This window comes from Tursiops truncatus, chromosome 8 (assembly GCF_011762595.2).
Source record: "Tursiops truncatus isolate mTurTru1 chromosome 8, mTurTru1.mat.Y, whole genome shotgun sequence".
Classification (NCBI taxonomy): Eukaryota; Metazoa; Chordata; class Mammalia; order Artiodactyla; family Delphinidae; genus Tursiops; species Tursiops truncatus.
In genome coordinates, this window is record NC_047041.1 from 84,883,726 (window position 1) to 84,903,375 (window position 19,650).

General features: G+C 44.1%; 1 long non-coding RNA gene across 2 annotated transcripts in view; it reads right to left on the reverse strand.

The window, feature by feature from the left end:
- The window catches only part of LOC109552260 (uncharacterized), a 23,289-nt gene extending 4,092 nt beyond the window's left edge, over positions 1–19,197 (reverse strand). The window contains exons 1-2 of one of the 2 annotated variants that reach the window (XR_012333517.1): positions 19,156–19,197; positions 9,041–9,207 (exon numbers count right to left, since the gene is read on the reverse strand). This is a non-coding gene — a long non-coding RNA (uncharacterized lncRNA). Of the gene's footprint in view, positions 1–9,040; positions 9,208–18,810; positions 19,083–19,155 lie in introns of those variants that run through there. The other variant, XR_002179068.3, reaches the window with a different exon arrangement.
- Between the last annotated feature and the right edge of the window lie 453 nt (positions 19,198–19,650).

Sequence of the window (19,650 nt, forward strand, 5' to 3'; positions counted from 1 at the left end):
TTACAAATTAAAGACATGGAGGTGGTTCTTCATTTACACATTTGCAGGGGGAAGGGGGAGACAACGTGAGCCCACAGCAGCTGCCTTTTAGAAGTTTCCAGGGAAACTTTAAAAGAGAACAACATGTTTTAAAAAAGTGTTAGAACATTTTCAAAGTATCGAGGAACAAAGAAAAGCCTGCAACAATGTACAATATTAATATTTTGGTGTGTTTCCAATCCTGGCTTTTAGATTGTGAGGATGAACTTAGGGGTCAACTTGCCTCCACGCCTGTCATATCTGCTCTCACTTGGGAATGAAGCCTGGAATCAAGTAAAAGTTTAATCAGTGTAGCTGGTGTGCTGACAGGTTTCCATGCATGACATTCATAAGCCTCCTTTATCCACTTAATATAACATAAGGTTTTCCCCATGTTTGAAATTTTCTTTGCCAGTTTTTTCTCAATGACTTTATAATATTCCACCAAACGGTTGCTCCGTAACTTACCGAAGCAGGCCTTTGACATCGCACGTGAACTATCACAAGCAATGGGTATTTTTGTGCCTAAACTGGGGCCACCATCTGTCAAAGTCCAGCCTCACAACTTCTTGGGGGTGAGGTTTTTATACTGTCACTTTTTTTTCTCTTAAAAGGCAGCTCTTCACTGGACAAAGTCTAAGTATCCAGTTCATAGGTGATTCTACCCTAATTATTCTTCACTCTTTTCCCTCCTTTTATGTTTCTGGAAGTCATTTCCTAGATTGTTAGCAAGGGTACTAGAAAATTAAAGAGAGGACAAACTTTGAGTACTTATTGCTAAGTCGTAGAAAAAACTTCCTGGGGGGCTGTAAGAGCCAGAGTGAAACTTACTTAGGAAATCCATCAGACAGGTCTAGACACTGCTTTAAAAATATGGGAACTGCTCTTATAGTTTTTCAAAATATATTTTATATTGCTGCGGTAAAACATGCTTCTGTTAGGCACATGGTAATTGTGTGTGTGACAATAATAGCAATAACTTTTTTTCTTTAAAGGCAGAGAAGAGGATTTACAAGCCCACATTTCTTTTCCCTCTAGAAGTATCTAACCTCCCTCTCTTAGAAGCTCCTGGGGGCTCAGATATTAATAGTGTCCATCTTTCCTACTCCATTTATCTAGTCGCCTAGGCATGCAAATTTAGACTGTATACTAGAACAACAATGATCAAAACAAAAACAAGAACTATCATTAACTGAATGCTTGCTGTATGCCAGCCACTGGTCTAAGACTTTGAGAGAGAGAGACCTAACAGAGGGAGGATGTATACAGCAGGTTCAGTGGGCTTTTTGAGGTGATGACAGCCACAGGAAGAGTGGGGGGATAGGATGCTGGCGTGGGTGAAGGGTCCCAAGTGTGGAAGAGCATGACCTATTCTGCCGTGGACGGAGATTAGCAATAGGGCAGGAAAGTGGCGTCAAATATAGCTGGAAGAATATTTAATAAGAGAGGGACAAGATCCAATTCATATCTTAAGAAGAACATACACATCTATATGGAGATAGATTGCAAGGGAAGTAGGGTGTGCACAGGAATGAACTGTGAATGTGTCTGGGGCGGTGGATGATGGTGGCCTGGACTCAGGGGCTCTGGTGGAAACGGACCGAAGCAGATGGACTTGGGATGCATTTTGGAGATAGAATTGACAGAGCTTGCTGGTAAATTGCAGAAAGGAGGTAGGGTAAGAGAGACATAAAAGCCAAGTCCTGTGTTTTTCTCTTTGAGCACCTAGGCTGTGGTGGCGCCGTATACTTATGATGTGAAATCTGGGGGAGTAACTGATTCATGGGTAGGAAAATGGAAGTTTCTATTCTTGCCTTGTCATTTGCCAAAATAGACATACTGACCAAAGATAGAAAAGCAAACAAAACAAAACTAGAAACTCAATGCTTTAATCGTTTTTGTGTAGTAAAAGGAGACCAGACAGACCTAGGACTGCTATTTTCAAGTTGTACGATTTAAATTACCTATAGCCACCTGCCACTGGATGCTTTAACCTCCTAATCTTTAAAAGGGAATTAATATTGCCCGTCATGCATTTTTGTTGATGTAATGTATGTGCAGCTCCTAGCCCAGTCTCTGGCACATAGTAATTCCATCTCCTAAATGTTAGTTGCAGTACTTAGAAACAGCCTGCACAAGATAGAGCTGTCATATGCAATAAATCCCTCCTTGTGAGGGCCTTGTACACACCTTAGCCTGGGTGACAGGATATATCCCTGTTACTTTCTATCCAAAGTCCCACATTTAAATGCTTTATTCCTTCCGTGGAAGGCTTTTTTCCTTACTGAAATACCAGTGGCCTCGAAAAGGGAACAGTTTAAGGCATATCTGTCAATAATAGAAAGCCATCCTAATGTAGTGATTAAGAGCATGGATTCTGGAGCCAGACTGCCTGGGTGTGAATCTTATCTCTGCCAATTATGAGCTGTGTGACTTTGGGCAAGTTATTCGACTTCTCTGTGATATTGGGACATTAATGATTCCTACCTCATAGGGTTGTTATGAGTTTTGATGAAGGTAATACACATAAAATCATAAAACAATGCCTGGGAAATAGTAACCATAATGTAAGAATGTGTTAAATAAAATACAAATAGTTAAGGTGTTAGAAAACACAGCTTTGAGAAGGTGAGGAGAGAAGGATGAGGTCAGGGAGGAGAAGGAGGGCTGGGCCTCTGGAGGAAGCAGAAACAGTAGGACACGGTGGGCAATCACGAGAAGAGCTAAACACAGGCTTTTCTGCTTTTTGGTTTTGTCTTGTCAAGCCCCCAGGGAAAGAAACTTCCAGAATGGCCCCAGCCCCAAATATTAGATCTAAGTTTTCCCTTCTTAGAAGCAGCCTTTAATCCATGTTGGGCTCACGCAAGGTAACACGCACAGAAACATGCATTTCTGCTGTTGCTGCTTCTGTCGGCAGAATCTCTCTGCCTGGCCTTCATAAAGATCGTGTGAAGGTGTCCCCCACCCATCTGATTCGGCCTAACTATGTGGTTTCCTATGGCTTACCAACGTCTCAACTGAAATCCGGCCACAGACTGCTCCTCCAGAGACTCAAGGGATGGTTCACCATTTCTGGCGTTATTATAAATGGACTGGGGAGCCCAGGAAATGTGTACGTTTCCTTTCTTATCATCCTTTCTTCAAGGAAAATGTTTCATGGACTGTTGCATCTAGATGGCTGTTGGCTTTTATCATTAATTCCCATCTGAGCCAAACTAGGGACAGAGTGTCAGCCTTTTTGAAAAATGGGACAGCGGAAAGGATGTTAGTGAATCCCAAACTCACCTGGAACTCTAGCAGCATCTAAAGACTGTCCCTCAATTTTTCCAAGTGTGGTGAGGATGCAGAGAAACTAGGTCACTCATACATTGCCGGGAGGAGTACAAAATGGTACCACTATCCTGGAAAACACTGTGGCAGCTTCTTAAAAAAAAAAAAAGATACGCCAACTACCACACCACCCAGAGATTGCACTCTTGGCTATTTATCCAGGTGAAATGAAAATTTAGTGTTCACACAAAAACCTGTACTCAAGTGTAGCAGTTTTATTGGTAATAGCCCCAAACTGGGAACAACCCAAGCGTTCTTCAGTGGCTGACTGGTTAAGTGAACTGTGGTCCATCCACACCATGAAATAGTACTCGGCAAGGAAAAAGGAATGCACTATGAATTATTCGTATAAGCAACAACCTGGATGAAACTCCAGAGAATTACGCTAAGTGAAAAAAGCCAATCCCCAAAGATTATATACTGTATGATTCCCTTTATATGATATTCTTAAAATGACCAAACAGTTGAAATGGTGAACAGGTTAGGAGCTGCTAGGGGTTAAGGAGGTGGTGGGAACAGGAGAGAGGTAGCTGAGGCTGTAAAAAGATGCCATGAGGAATCCTTATGGTGACGGAGATCTTCTGTATCTTGACTGCATCAGTGTTAATATCCTGGCTGTGATATTGTACCATGGTTTTTACAATGTACCATGCGGGCAAGCTGGGTAAGGAAGGGTATCTGCATCATTTCTTAAAACTGGATGCGTGTCTACAATGATCTCAAAGTAAAAGTTTAATTTTAATAAATAGAGACAGGATAAAGACTGTTAACTGATCCCCAAATTCATCCTGAGCTCTACCAGGACCTAAGTAATGCCCTTCAACTTTCCCACATTCCTTGCTCTGAAAGAATTTTTAGTTGTCGAAAGAGGTAACCAGATGCAAAATTAGGTAAACATTGATACATTGTTAGATACATTGCTTGCCACACACAGTTAGGCCCTCAGCCCACCTACTGTTCATTTTATCACTCATTCATTCAACAAACATTTATGGTGCCCCTCCAATGTATCAAAGACTATTCTAGGTATTGTGGATACAGGGAGACAGATAACAGACTCTGTACCTGAATGGAGCTTATATTATAATGGGGAAGACAGATAATGTATAACACATACATAAAAAGATGATTTTAGAGAGTGGTAAGAACTAAGGGTGCAATAACACAAGGGGATGTGGACAGTGTCAGGAGAGGGGAACCTCTTTCAATAGGGGAGTGAAGGAAAGGCTTTCATAGCGGACAATTTGATCTGAGAGTAAATGATGGAACAGGGCCCCAGAGCTGGGGAGAAGAGTATTGCTGCATTACCTTTACAAAAATCACTCTTGTGATATGAAGAACACACTGACAGGAAACAAAAATGAGAGTGAGGGGACCAGTTCACAGCCATTTCAGTGGCCCATGCCCGCGGTGATGGTTTCCTCGACTAAGGTTTAGCAGTGGAGACAATGGTACCATTTTCCAAGATGAGAAAAACTGTGTGGGAAGAGGGAATGCGGTTGGCTGGGAAAAAGAAATGGAGAGTTCTGTTTAGTCATGTTCATTTGATATGTCCAATAGGCATCCATCTGCACTGGGCCATGAACATTGTTCAGCCTCGTCCTTTGTCTGTCTCCCCCCAGCCAGTGCTCGAAAGATGCTTTCTAGTCCATATTAAAGTAAGGTAGGGATGCAAAGAGCCGTGAATAGCCAAGACCACCTCAAAGAAGAGCTAAGTTGGAGAGCTTACTCAACCAGATATCAGGATTTATTATAAAGTGACAGTAATTAAGGCAGTGTAGCATTAGCACAGCAACAGGCAAATAAAGCAACGGAACAGTGTAGAAGATCTAGAAACAGGCCCCTGTATATTTAGGAACTTGGTTTATGAAAAAGGTGGTACCTCAGAGCAATGGTGCAAACTTATCAGAAAATAATCTTATCAGTAAGTGATGCTGGATCAAATAGATATCCAAATGGAAAAATAAGAATAAAACCCTACCCCTGCCTTTTACCAGAGCAAAAAATATCAATTCTATGGGGTCCATAGATTTTCAATATGAAAGCTTTTAGAAGATAACACAGGTCAAGAATAGCTTCTTTAACTTGAGTTGGCAAATATTCTTAAATAGGACACAAAAAGTACTAACCATAAAGAACAATATTTACATACTGAACTTTATTAAAATTAAAAACTTGGATTCATCAAAAGATACCATTAAGAAAGTAAAAAAAAAAGAGTCAAGTTACAGAGTGAGAAAAGATAGTCACAGGACATATAACTGATAAAGGGCTCAATTCAGAATATATAAAGAACTCTTATAAAAGACAGATCATCCAATTAAAAACAAATCAGCATCTCACAAAAATAGAATGGCCAATGAACACAAGAAAAGGTGCTCAACTAGTCGTCAGGGAAATATACATGAAAATTACATTGAGATATCCCTAACCACCCACAAGAGTGAAAATAATTAAAATGAAGACCAATACCAAGTGGCTGTGAGGGTGCGGAGCAACTAGGACACATACGTTACCAGTGGGAATTTAGAGCGATACAGCCATTGGGGAAAGTTTGGCAGATCTACTAAACCTAAACATAATATGTTCAAAACCTGTCAAGTCTATTCCTGGGTATACATCTGACAGAAATGAGGGCTTATGTCCATCAAAGACATGCACAGAAATGTTCAGCGCGACATTATTCATAATAGCCTCAAGACAGAAAAACTCACATGTCCATCAAGAGTAGAACAGATAAATACACTGTGACATATTCATAGAGTGGAATACTGTACACGATGAAAATAAATTAACCACTGCTACACACGACATTGATGACTCTCACAGATATAATGTGGAATGAAAGAAGCTAGTTACAGAAGAATGCGTGTTGTCTGATTCCATTTATATGGGGTTTGAAACCAAACAAAATTCACCTGGGATGTTGCAAGTCAGGAGAGTGGTCCCTTTAAGGAGCAAGCAGGAGGTAGTCGTGTGAAGGGGTGGGAGGAGGGCTCTGGGTGCTGGTAATGTTCTATTTCTTGACCTGGGAGGGGGGTACATGGGTGTGTTTACTTTGCAATAACTCATCAATAATTCATTTAAGGTCTGTGCGCTTTTCTGTGTGTATGCTCTACTCAAAAAAAAGTTTATCTGAAAAATGAAATGGGAAGGCTGATCTTCACTTTAAGAAATGATTAAAATGTTTCTCCCCTCTGTTTCTGACACCACTCCCCCATCCAAGTTCCCTACTGCACGGGAACTTGTTCTCACCAAATGAATCAATCATAATGGAACAAATTTAATGGATTTCCAAAGATTGTTTTTTTAAGTGTAATGTCTTCCTTGTAAGGTCATTAAAAAAACCCTCTGCCTTTAAATAAAACCATCACACCTCATCCTCCCTCCCTTTATGGTGAAGAAAACTGACATGCGACATCCGAGAACAATAGTCATTCTGGGACCAGAGCGTGAAAATGGATCAGAAATTCATTTGATATTTATTAAGCAGTTGCTAAATGTCAGGCATTATTCTCGGCACAGCAGATACAGCAGTCAACATGAGAGAAGAGATCTTTGTTCTCGTGGAACTTAAAATATAACCCCCAGATGAGCAAATGTCATGGAGAGAAACACGTGAAGGGGCGTGGGATAGTGGGGGCCAGGGGTAAGTTTTGCTGTTGTGTAGAGGGTGGTCAGAGAAGGCCACACCCAAAAGAGAGAGACCTGAAAAAGAAGAGAGGTGGCCATGCAGGTGACAGGGAAGAGTGCTCCAGGCTGAGGGAGCCTGAGGTGGGAACAGTTTCTGCGTTTGAGGAACAGCTGGGAGGCCGGTGCAGCAGGAGGGGAGTGAACGAGGACCAGAGCAGCAGGAGACAGAGACAGAGTCCACTAGGGCCCCCTAGGCCATTGTGAGGGCTTTGGCTTTCCCTCTGTGTGAGACGGAGCCATTGGAGGGTTTCGAGTAGAAAGAGAGACATGATCTGACTTAGATTTTAAGAATGACTCAGGCTGCAGGGAGAGAATAGACAGAAGGGGGGGCGGTAAGAGCGAAAACAAGGAGACCAGGAAGTCGTGACAGGGATACAGGTGGGAGACCCTAGCGCCTTGGAGGGCCAGTGGAGATGGGGAGAACTGGGTGTATTTCATGGCAGAGATGAACAGCGTTCAGCGTTTGGAAGTGGGTTGTGAGACAGAGAGGAGTCAGGGTTTTGGCCTCAGCAGCTGGAAGGACAAAGTTTCTGTCAACTGACATGTGGGAGGAACAGGTGTGGGTGGAAGGTTCTGAAGTGCTGTTTGCACACTTCTGGTTGGAGACGTCTGCTAGACATCCCAGTGGAGGCTGTAAGGAGGCAGCTGGAGATAACGAAGCCAGAGCCCGAGGGAGAAGCTGGGGCTGGAGGTGTAAACGTGGGTGTTGGTGCTTCAAGCCATGAGACTGGATGAGGTCACCTAGGGAGAGGATATCGCCAGAAAAGAGAAGTCATGGCCTGAGGAATGGCCCTCCGAGGTCAGTCCTGCCCCAAATCCTGCTTCCACTGTAGGAAGGGGATGTCGTCATGTTGGAGGAATTGGCCCCCATTCGCCTGGTGCCAGATGGCTGATGTGTTGCAGGTGTGAGTATACATGGGGCAACACTGTGACCCAGAAACTGGTCCTCAATGAAGACCAAACATCGCGTGAGGGAAACAAGCAAACATCTTTAGCATCCCTCCTCTCCCTGTCCCTAGCTCAGTTGGGATTTAAAATAGTGACCTGGAGGGCAAACTTCTCCATGCTAGTCCTGGTTTGCCAAGTGCCCATGGCCTTCTCCTCTGGCATTCTCTTCGTCTGTCTGCTAGTCCAGCCGAGGGCATTTTATTCTCCTGGAAGAGTGCTTGGTCCCTGGGCAAGCAGAGCATCCTTTCACACTGAGCCAGAGCTTGCAGGCTGGAGGAAGGCGGCCTTCGACGCAACAGGGGCTTGGAGAGGAGCTGTCCTACCCATTTTACCCATTCGCTGAAAATCTCTCATAATGTTTTCCATTCCCCTTCTAATGAGTCGTCAGATCAGCAGGGCCCCTGCTAGAAAGTTTATAAAAACCTCACAGGATTTTAAGGTCTGAACAAAGAGAAGAAATGGCTGACTGGGGCCGTGGCAGGCTCGAGTCAGAACCTCTTTCCCTGGCTGGTCTTTATTCCTAAAACTGGATTACAAGGGAAGTGAAGAAGAGTGTTGGGGAAGAAGCTTTTGAAATGCTTCTCAGTTTTCTCCCTTCCTCGCTTTACTGTCACCGTTCAGGCTCCCCAGGACTCATCTGAGGAAGTTCCAGCCAAGAAAAGCATCAACAGAGAGGAGGAAAATTGGAAAAAAACCAATAGCCGCAGGGATGGTGTTTATTGACCTCAACTTTCCAGTGTCCCATCTCACCTTCCAGAGACTCCCATTGTTTCCCCACTTCTGTTACCATCCTTTGGAATGATTCTAACATAAACTTGATTTCTGTACCCACTCCCTCCCACTCGCTGCATGATCCATCTTTTCCTTCTTTTTCCTCTCTCTGTGGTAAAGGAACAGTGGACAGACATAGCTGTTCTATGGTCTCCTGAAGTCTCCATCATCTGGTGCCTCTCTGAAGACCTCCCCACCCTGCCTCTCCTCACGCAGTCACTAGAGACTCTACTCTCCGCTTTTCCACCTGAGAGGGAAGGTGGTCCAAGGAGCCCTTTACCTGAAAGTGAGGACGGTGTTTACGCAGCTGTGCCCACCTGTTTCAGGATGGGACTCCCTCTGGGTCAGCTCTTGGAACGTGGCACACAGCAGTGAAAACTGGGGAGTTTGAGATTCCTGGAGAATTGGAAAGATGGAACTCTCTTTCTCTTACTTTCAACCAGGATCCTAGAACACAAAAATGGATTACAAGTCACTTTCTGCTTCTTGGAGGTGGTGACAAAGTAACTGTGTTCGGTGTAGCTACAATCCACATACAAACACTGATGGAAGTCAATGGAAAGGGTACATTTCTTGCCCTTCCTCCCCATAATGTTCCCGAATAGGTATCAGGCAAGCATTAAAAATAATCTTTTGTGCTCAACAATAATTAGTGAAGACATTGATAATACTAGGTGCCTTTTCCATTCCAAAGTCCTCCCTCATAGTTCCCTCACCCAAAATTTTCATTTGCTCATTTATTCATTCAATATATTTTTATTGAATGACTACTGTGTCCCAGGCTGGCTGCTACGTGCCTCAGAAAGAATGGAGAACAAAGTAGATAAGTCTTACAGTAAAAGTGATGGGAGAGGCAAATAAATAAACAGATACATCTGAATAAATACGTATTTTAGTAAGTGCTATGAGATCTTTGTGGGCTGCTAGCCCAGAGGGTGAGGTTCGAAGAACTACAGGCTAAATATAGAAATAAAAGGAAGTTGCATTTTTTAATGACTTGTTTTTACATGTAACTTAGGAAATATTCTTTGGAGAGTCACAGCAGAATTTTAAAATGGAATTGCTTTCCCTGGAACTAGGACATCAGCAATACCCATGATCTCATGAAGGCAGATTGCAGCTCCTAAAATGCCTTCAAATGATGTGGCTTTGCCTCTTTGAGGGAAATAAACCAAAGGAACAACCCAACTGCCTCAGCCACAGACACTACTGGTTGTCTACCCAACAGCTGTTCTCTACTTGCCTGCCCCTTTTCCATAATCTTGTGGGGAGGTCTTTGTGACCTTGTCCCTGCGAGAATGGTCTAAAACTCACTACTGGTCACCTATTTGGGAGAAATGTGTGTCACACCATCTCCTTGAGAGAGATGATGTTATGAAGGTCCAAAGGAAGTGATGTGGGTTGATACTTTCTCTTCTCACCTTGCTTTCCTGGACTTAGAGAATGAAATCTATACCATAGCCCTCTGCTTTCTCAGCTCCTCTTAAAAGGACACAGAGCCACCAATTCTCTTCTGTGGCAACCTGGCCAGGTGGCAGTTTTCCTACTCTCTGATAGCTTACAACTGAGGTTCTCCTTGGTAGATGGGATGAGTGATCCTATTTTCCAGAAACCCATAAACCTCGTTGCCTTCCCAAGCCTTCCCATTTCTGGAAAGAGGATGGAGATGATTCTATGGTAAGTCAGGGTAAGAAAGCCAAACTAAAGCTTCCCTCTGTTAGGTAGGGAGATGGCCTCTATCTCCATCCAAAAAGATGTATCTTTTTTTTTACTCTTTTCCTGGTCCTTAAAACTGTCCCACCAGCTCAAACCACATCTCTGTGCCTTCTTGTCCTTAGATCCTCACAAGCAGCACCCGTGATGTTTGAACAGTTTGACCATGACCCTGTCTTACTGTTCTCAACCTGCTTCTATTTGAATCCCAGCAGACCTGACCCTACAAGTTCAGTCTCTAGTCCTTCTCTGGCTCCTCCAGTTTTGTTATTCTTCCATGACTCTACTTGCCCTTATTTGAACCCCCTGCTTTAGTTCTAGGGAGAGCTCTATACTTGACCCCGCTTGACGCAAATCCCATCAGCCCAGGACTTGCTAACCAGCTTCAGCTCTTTCCTTTCTTCTATGACACCACCACTAGATGTGAACTTAACATGGGTGTTGCTTTCCCGGACCACACATACCGAGCTGAGCATAAGAGGGATGCCACAGTGGTTGAGTCATGCTTGTAAAGTTCATACCTGAACTGGTTTTCAGGCTTTCCGCTTCTCCCCATACCTCCATGGTCTCCTTACTATGTTGGCTGCCTACCAGTCCTGTCCTGGGAACCTCTCTGCCAGCTAACTTGCTCCTCAACCTGCAAGCTCTGCATCTCAGACTCAGACTAACATGTTCCCTCCTGACCTTGTGCAGTGGGCTTTTGTGTTTAGCTGTTCAGCATCCTTTGTTAGAGAGAAAACACTCCCCATTTCTTGCTCCCCTCTGTCTCTGTCTCTGTCTTTCTCTGTCTCTCTCCCTATTCGTGCTTAGTTACAGGGTCTCGTCCACCTTTAGCTATAAGAGTGGGAATGAGGACAATTATATAATTCAAATTTGAATCTCTCTGACTTCAAAATTTAACCAGTATACAATCCTGACTCTATTGGTGAAAACTCGATAGAAATGGTTAGAATAGGGCTGTGCTGATAAGCTCTGGCTGAACTAAATGAGAAAGTGCCCACTGAGTGCCGTAGATGACGCGGCAGCCAGTGGCCGCTTCACCTGGAAAGGCCACTGGGGCTGGTTCTCCACTGTGGAGTAATTTTGTGTTTGGATAGAAGCATCTCTTTATATTTCCTGCTCAACTATAACCTGATCTAGAATCTGCTGCTGAACCACAGTACTGCTAAGGATGAGCTCACATCTGAACAACTGTCCTGTAAAGAATCATCTCTGGGGAGTGACTATGCAGCTATTAAAGTACCTCTTAGAGTACACTGTCATTGAAGGAACTTTTTTTTCTGGACACGTGTAAGTAAAACATTTTTCTTCTAGTTTTATTGAGATATAATTGACCTGCAACACTGTATAAATTCGAGGTGTCCAGCATAATGATTTGACTTACATACATCATGAAATGATTGTCACAATAAGTTTAGTGAATACCCATCATCTCATATAGATACAAAATTAAAGAAATAGAAAAAATTTTCCTTCCTTTTGATGAGAACTCTTAGGATTTATGCTCTTAACTTTCATATATAACATACAGCAGTGTTAGCTATATGAATCATGTTGTACATTACATCCCTAGTACTTATGTATCTTACAGCTGGAAGTTTGTACCTTTTGACCATCTTCATCCAATTCCCCCTCCCCCCAACCCCTGCCTCTGGTAACCACAAATCTGATCTCCTTTTCTGTGATTTTGTCTGTTTGTTTTTGAAGTATAATTGACCTACCACACTGTGTTAATTTCTGTTATACTGGTTTGAAGGAGTTCAGATAACTCAGAAAGTATTCTTCCTAAGCAAGTATAGACAGTTTCAATTTGGGGATATAATGCTTATTAAAAATTTATTATAATGAAAGAAAATAAATAGAAAACAACATTTTTTTAAATGAGGGAAGGAAGACTCCAAAATTAAAGAATAAGTTCTCTATTTAAAATAGGATTTGATTTATAAAGTCTTCAATTTCATTCAACCTTTGAGAGAAACACTTATCCCATAAAGTAAAAAGATGTGTAGAACACGGTGGTCAGACTGATCCAGAGCAGCAGCCTATGTCAATTAACATTATTTGAAAAGGCTTGTGCAGAGTTGTTTCAAAACTGTTGTTTTTTTCTAATTTAAAATCTTATTTTTGAAATTTATGAATTAGTTCCCAAAGTCCTACCCTTGTGAAGAAGTGGATTTAGTCATATCCATATTGAATTGCTTGTGAAGTTTGTTTTGCATTTTCATACCATAGTAAGGTCTTTCTAAGGTCATAGTGTTACTTTTAATAACAGCATCAATATTATTCATAATGTTGGTTTTTCTTCATCCTGAAGTACTCAATGTGTAATCTTGAAGCCATGCACTGTGGCTGCCTTTACCTGGTTTTGTCAGGGTTTTTTAATCATCTAAGAGAGAAGGGTTTTCTCTAAATCCATAGGTATTATAAGACAAACCCTTCCTAGCACTGGCAGGGTAGTCCCATTGACTTTTATGCAACAGTGATGCACAGAGACGATTTCTCAGGCAGATGTCCAAAGAGAAGACAGACCAGTCCAAAGTGTTGGCAACAAAATCTTGAACTAAGATAGTGTTTATGGAAAGAAGGAGAGTGAATCTTGGCTGCAGTGTGGAAACAAAAGCAGATGTTGGCTTACTTAAGTGTACTCATTCTCTAGACATGCTGGGACCTCAGTGGCTGACAGAAGGCAAGATAACAAAGCTGGGAACTGCCAGGTCCAAGACTAGCGCACCAAGATTGTAAAATAGGACTGGCCCCCAATGGGGCATGGAGTCTCCATCAGAATCCTGTCTAGTAGAAAAGGCTCCCATGAGCTAATAGGTCAGCATCCACATTTAAGTGGAAACTTTTGGGCAGGAAGAGCAAGATCACAGGATTTTCTAGAACAGGGGTCAGCAAACTATGATCCGTATGCCAAATCTGGCCCATGACCTGTTTTTGTAAATAAAGTTTTATGGGAACACACGTCTGTTCATGCTACAATGGCATAACTGAGTAGTGACAGAGACTTGGGGTTTACAAAGCCAAAAATATCTTCTATCTGGCCCTGTACAGAAAATGTTTGGCAACCCCTGTTCTACAAGAGGGTGAGGCTTGGAATCAGCATTGTGGTCCCAGGTGATATGTTTGGTTTGGAGACATACACCAGGCATGGGCTGAGAGGAACCCATGATCGAGGCAGGATGTCAAAACCACAGCTGAATGGTTTGGAGTTCAGGACCTCAGGTACAGGCAGAAACCAAGGCAAAAGCTCGGTCCTATTGACTGGACAAACATGGTGGTGATTAAGGAAAGAAAAAGGCTCAGTAAACTTGAGGGATCCAAGTTACCTTTAGTCATAGAAGATACCAAGTCTAGGACAGCAAGTCCAATTTCAGTGACCTGCTGATGGGTTCGAACCAATGGTCAGTTTGAAATGCTCAGTGTTGAGCAGAGCTGGGAAGGCAGAGGCTGACCCAGAAGGAAGGAACTTTCAAGTCCAAATAACCTGGCTCTTTCTGCTAGAAAGTAGGAGTATGGTGTTATACTCTCCATTTCCTCTTCAATATGTAGCTTGTCACCCTCACCAACCCAGCGTGATGAGATTGAAATGTCTCCTGGCTTGGGTTGCCATATTTAGCAAATAAAAATACAGGAGGCCGAGTTCAATTTGAATTTCAGACAAAGAAAAAATTTAATGAATAAAAGTATATCTGAAATATTTCATTGGACATGTTTATGCTAAAAATTGACTCATTATTTGAAATTCAAATTTAAGAGACTTCTCTGGTGGCGCAGTGGTTAAGAATCCTCCTGCCAATGCAGGGGACATGGGTTCGAGCCCTGGTCCAGGAAGATCCCACATGCCGCAGAGCAACTAATCCTGTGTGTCACAACTACTGAGCCTGCGCTCTAGAGCCCATGTGCCACAACTACTGAAGCCCGCACACCTAGAGCCCGTGCTCCGCAACAAGAGAAGCCACCACAATGAGAAGCCTGCACACCGCAATGAAGAGTAGCTCCTGGGCTTCCCTGGTGGCACAGTGGTTGAGGGTCCGCCTGCCGATGCAGGGGACACGGGTTCGTGCCCCGGTCCGGAAGAATCACACATGCCGCAGAGCGGCTGGGCCCGTGAGCCATGGCCGCTGAGCCTGAGCGTCCGGAGTCTGTGCTCCGCAACGGGAGAAAAAAGAGTAGCTCCCGCTCACCGCAACTACAGAAAGCCCATGCGCAGCAACGAAGACCCAATGCAGCCAAATAAATAAATTTATTAAAAAAACCAAACAAACAAATTTAGCTTGAGTCCTATAATTTTTCTGACAATGTTATTTCCACGAAACTGGCCATCTTTGTGATCAATCATGACTAAACTAAGCAATATTTTGACTCCTGGGACAGCAAGAAATTTCTAGTCTTTTGGTTTCTCCTCTAGTCTCTTTTGCTTCTCCCTTTCTCCACATACAGACTTCTTTCCCACCTCCTTCCATCTCTTCTCTACCACTTCCTTTCCAAGGGCTGTCCAGGAGAGGGGACCGATTGCATTTATCAACACTTCCAGTAATTATAATATAGCTTCAACTGTCATTGATTAAACCAGAAAAGGGCTGAAAACTGAGAAAGAAGAAGTGAAGCTTTTTAAAGTGACTCACAGGAAGGAAACCTGGTGAACAGACAGTTAGATGATTGGCTTCTGACTCATAGGAACTTTCTTTTTCTTTTTTTAATCTAATCATGCTCTCGCCTATTTCTTTTATCATCCATGGATGATTTTTTTTAACAACCATGATTTATTTTAGTTTTTTGAATTTTATTTATTTTTTATACAGCAGGTTCTTTTTAGTTATCTATTTGATACATATTAGTGTGTATATGTCAATCCCAGTCTCCTAATTCACAGGAGCTTTCTTTGCTAGAGATCTGTAGTCCTCTATCACCATTAGTTTGCTGTCAACAAACCACTGAAATTTCCCCGGCAGCACACAGATCACTGTCTTGGTAGAGGACCTGGGTTTAGATAAACGGCGTGGCGCTTGCTGGTTCCAAATGGTGAATTAAAATGAACATTTTTTTAAATTTACAAAGAGCCTCTTAGATTAAAATCAAAGGGCTCTGTAAAAGCCATGCTCATGGTTTTAAAGCATTACGCCAGCACCGTGTTCTGTGAAGAGGTTCTTAGGAAAGTTTCAAGAACAGTCAAATCGTTTTATGCTGCGGTCACAGTGGATTAAAGCTCACCTGCAGGGAAAAGGATGTGGGCTGAGATTGTGCTCAGGGATGACTTGGGTAATATGTAAAACATGTAGAAAACACCAGTCTGATGTGATTTGCATTCTTTCCCCCATCAGTCATTTCTCTAACAGCCCTCCCCCCGTTGTAGCAGTATTAGAGGTGCCCATGTGGGTCTCCCTTCAAGAAAGAACTTGCTGTTCAGCAGTAAAAGATGCAGTTGGCTTACAGCCTCCAGCTGTCAGTACCTTAGGATGCACAGCGCCTTTAGAGCAGGGACCATGCTCTTCCTGGGGCAGCCCCCAGCCAGTGACTGAGCACAGAGTAGGTCCTAGGCCTGGCCAGTTCTTCAACATGGTACTCCTCCGATGAGCAGTCTTTGTTCTGGAATCCCTCACTGGGTTGGCCAAAATGACTCAGATCTGCATCGTGATCTGAGGCTTTCCCTGTCCAATTGTACTTTCTCCCTCTTTTATCTTCTTCACAAGTGTTACTCCCGCAAAAAACTCTTGCAATCTTAATTCTGCCTCAGTGTCTGTTTCCCTGAGGGCACACGTGACCCAACCATGATGGCCCCAGGGAAGTGGACGGAACAGATACCATTTTAGCAAGGAAAAAGATATCTTTTTTTTTTTTTTTTTTTTTTGCGGTACACGGGCCTCTCACTGTTGTGGCCTCTCCCGTTGCGGAGCACAGGCTCCAGACGCGCAGGTTCAGCGGCCATGGCTCACAGGCCCAGCAGCTCTGCGGCATGTGGGATCCTTCTGGACCAGGGCACGAACCCATGTCCCCTGCATCGGCAGGCGGACTCTCAACCACTGCGCCACCAGGGAAGCCCGGAAAAAGATATCTTGAGGGATACATTCTCACCCGAAAGGAAGAGGGGGAAAGGGCACACTCGTTCCTGTCCAGCAGAGCACAGGAATGAAAAAAGAGGTGGACGCAAGCTTAGACCCTCACACATCAGAGTCTTGCCTTGCCTCTTCCTTGAGGCCAAGGCTTTTTTGGGGAGGGAACTATGAAAACATTCAGAAAGGTATGGAGAGACTAAAAATATTAGGGCAAGTGACCTCCTTTCCCACGCACAGCCTGGAAGAGGCTGAAAGCAACTAGGAGAAGCCCAACATGTATCTGGTACCATGTCTAACATGGCTTGGGTGGGACAGTGCAGCATTAACAAATGGAGGGACCTTGGTAGATAACGATGAGATGTATCCCTGTATTCCCTGGTGCCCTGGTGAAGGTCAGGGCGGTTCAAGATGGATCACTGGAAATGCAGAGGCCTGAAGTTGGAAAGTGGAGGCCATTGAGATCAAGTAGTTTGACTTCCAGAGGCAATAGCGGTGTCAATGTCCCATGGCTAAGTTTGTCCATTGCATGCCAGTGAACAAACTAGACCGGGAGTAACTCATGGGACACAAGCACAGGACCCAAACACCCAGCAGGGATGCCCCTAAAGACCAGAGGTCACCATGCTGGTTTCCACACCCATAGCCACATGGTAGCAACACCCCCACCAGCCAAAGAGCCAGGTGCTAACATCAGGAGACCAAGGGACACCAGAAGAGGCCAGGATATACCGGCTGACCATGTACGTTCAGTCTTTTCCTACATGTTCCATAGGGTTGAGGGGATACAAGGAAGATTTGATCAGTTCTGGAAAACAAAGGAGCTGCATGTGTTGGCACGTCTGAGTGTGTGTTAATCACTTGGTGACCCCACTGCTCTTGTTACATTTTGAACTTTAGTCCAAGCTATGGAGTTAAGGAGGGTCAGACGTAGTGTCTCCAAGCCATATCTGAATAGCAGATTCGGGCTGAGAACCTCCATGAGCCAGATAAATTATAGCATCCATGTATGGGAATGTTTGGTTTCTCTCTAGACCTCATTTTCCAAGGGGTGGGAGATAAACCACTGGTGATAGCCAAGATGATTTTAGGTTGTATGCAAACACCTTTCATTAACACTGAATCACACCCAAAACATCCCACTTCCAGTTTCTCTCAGTCCTCCTGATCACATAAGAGGAAGTCTGGGTGCCCGTCTCTACCCTCCCCCAAACTTGCCAATTCCACTTGCTAACAAAGTGAGAGCAGATTTCAGATTCAGAGTATCAGCCCCCCTCCACCCTCAATCTATTCTTCATGAAGCAGTCACAATGATCCTTTAACAGAAATCAAATCACACCACTTCTCTGCTGAAGACACTCCCATGCCTCCTCATTTAATTCAGAGGAAAAGCCTGAATCTTTCTAGTGGCCCCCAAGGCCCTACCTCATGTGACACGTCACACTCCAGCCTCACCCTCTCTCCTGCCCTCTGGCTCACGCTGCTTCAGCCACGGTAACCTCCTGATTGGTCTCGGGATGCTCTTTGCCCAGAAAGCAGCCCAGCTCAAGTCCTCGCCTGCCACAACTTGACTCAGAGCCACTTCTGTAGTGAGGACTCCTTTGGTTCTCCTCTCCTGGACCGCAGCTCCCTGACCTCCATCTTGCTTTATGTCTGTGTGTGCACTCAGTACATTTTACGTGCTCGTCATGTTTTGTTGTAATTTTGTCATTTGAAAAACTAAACTTGTCATCTTTATTTCCTGCCTCTCCCTTGAATGTAAGCTACGTTAAGTCAGGAGTTTCTGCCTGTTATGTTTACTGCCGTATCTCCAGCGTCTAAAACAGGGCTTGGTAAGCAGTGGATGCTCACTCAGTATTTCCTGAATGGATAATGAACTCTTGGCTTATTCCTACATGTTATTATCAGTATCATATCTTTCCTTTCTCAGCCTCCCCTTTAATTCTCCTTCCTTTCCTGGCAAAGCAAACACAAACGAATACAAACAAAACACACAACAAAAAAACCCACAAGATGCTATTCGTTACCCCTTCTCAACTTCATGGAAGTTCTAATAATCATATATATTTTATATACACATATATATTATAATACATTATGTTTTATATATACATTTTATCTATCTAGATACATACACACATTATATTTTCCTTTCAGATGGGAGATTTGGGGTGTGGAGTGCCAAGGGAAGAGAATTTGGGGAATCCTTGACCTGGCTGACCTCTACCCTTCTCCCAACTCCCTTCCATCCTCCCTCCGCCCCTGACCCCCACCCTCCTCTCACATTCTTGCCTGCTGAGTTCTGCTCCCCAGCAGCCCGTAGCATTTGGGCTGGGATGGTTGGAACCCCCGCGGGCTCAGCATTTCCAGGATCCCCTCACTGGCTGAGTGGGGAGCACAAGAAATACATGTGTCGAGATGCTTCTTCTCAAGACCAGAATTTGGCGTGGCTGTTCTGCGTGACTGAATGACAGATCACAGACACACATCTAGACCTCCGGAATGGAGAGCGAGCCAGGTGGAAGGAGAAGCCGCCTAGCTCCCCACCGCTGGCTGACCCTGTTTACTCTGTTTCTGGTTGTCACCACAGCACCATGTCGAGTTACCAAGGAGATAGAAAGGAACAGACCTGTGAGAAGCTCTCGCTGGAGCGTGGGCGGCAGCTGACTGTCAGTGAGGGCAACGCCCTCATCCTTGGCTCCGCCTCTCCTCCCACACCCCGAAAGAAACCACACAGGAGCTGGCGTTTCAGGAGCTGCTTTTAGAATGCAGACCAGAGCTTGCGCACACCTATTCTCTGGCCCTCGTGCCCCTTTGAGCAAGAGGGTCTGCGGGCTTGGGTCTTGCTGCTGGATGGGCGGGCTTTTCTAAGCCTTGGGGATGTATTTGTGTTGTAAGAAAACACCTGGGTTTTTTCAGGGGTCGGAAGAGATTGGTGGCTGAGCTGTTCTGCTCTTGTGTGGATGGAAGGCTGTGAGATGGGGCCCTTGATCACCACGGAGCCCCTGGACAATTGGAAGGAGAGGTGCCAGGAGCCAGGCCCCAAGGCCCCTTTAGCAGGACAAAGTAATAGCATGGGGACATCCACACCGAACTTTGAGAAGGAACAAGGCTAACTCTGATG